Source organism: Aplysia californica, unplaced genomic scaffold (assembly GCF_000002075.1).
Source record: "Aplysia californica isolate F4 #8 unplaced genomic scaffold, AplCal3.0 scaffold00837, whole genome shotgun sequence".
Lineage (NCBI taxonomy): Eukaryota > Metazoa > Mollusca > Gastropoda > Aplysiida > Aplysiidae > Aplysia > Aplysia californica.
The window spans coordinates 247313-248461 of NW_004798107.1; the positions used below are offsets into that span (position 1 = coordinate 247313).

The 1149-nt window shown below is 40.2% G+C and overlaps 1 protein-coding gene across 1 annotated transcript in view; it reads right to left on the bottom strand.

The window, feature by feature from the left end:
* The window catches only part of LOC101861770 (endoplasmic reticulum aminopeptidase 1), a gene marked incomplete in the record, with an annotated part of 33178 nt that overhangs the window by 24068 nt on the left and 7961 nt on the right, over positions 1–1149 (bottom strand).

Sequence of the window (1149 nt, forward strand, 5' to 3'; positions counted from 1 at the left end):
GCCAGCAGAGATTAAAAAATACACTCCCTAATATTATGAAATTTTCAGCACATTGAGAAAATTGAACATGATGATCACATGTTCACCAGAAAAGGAATTAGAGTCAGTGTTATAGTCGATACTTGGCCCCTTTCTTTACATTGAAAACCTTCCTGGCAACCCGGCTGGTGGGGGGAGGTTATTCGAGAGTTTGCACGGGACACGCAGGTCTTGTGCAAGGGAAGCTTACATGAGCTTATACACAGTCAGTCACTCATGACTCACAACCAGTCACTCATGGTCAGTCACGAGGAAGAGAAGCTCGAGTAAGCATCGAGCCGAAAGGCAGTCACTATAATATTCTCGTTCGAGGGAGGGACAGAGCCAATGTCAACTCGCAATACGGAAAACCAACTACTCTTGTTTCAAACAAATTAAAAGTTATTTTGTGCTCTTGAAAAGGTAGGAGTTCGTCTTTTTACATCAAGATATTCGTCTGAGTATTTGGTAGTGCTGTGTTCCGTAACCATCGGAACTGAAATCATTACATCTAGCACATCCATACCCCAAATTTTCAGTTCACTCATGCTATTTACTCCAAGTGAGGTAAACAAACTGATTTCGCCCTTAAAGGCCACACAAACCATTCAGAAAGGAAATAATAAATTTAACATGTGCTCCTGTCTAAAAGGAGATCACACCGTCGCCGTTGGGCGTTCCCCTGGGGATAAAGTGTTAATGTTAAAAAGGAAAGGAGAAGAGTTTAACTGCAGGCTTGCCAACTTTTTTTCAAAACCCAGTCAGAGAGATTCAACATTTTAACATCAGACTACGTCACACACCGACAATATCATATCAAGATAGGCTAGCTTTGGTGTGGTGTTCGAGGTAAGGCTCTGAATTCCTGATTGCTAAATCAGAAAGGCCCTGAATTCCCATTTGCGGAATATGGGAAAGTCCTGAGAAATTATGGACAGTTGGCAAAATGCTGTAAATGTGATGTGATGATAACATAGGTTTTTTTTTAACCTTTTTAATTAATTTTAAAAAAAATTCATTTACTCTTTTTCTTAATGAAGGTGGTGAGGTGAGATGAAATGAGAGGAGTTGAAAGGAACCGAAGGTAAAAGTTTAAGGTCTAGTTGAGGTCTCCAATCAGATAGGATGAAG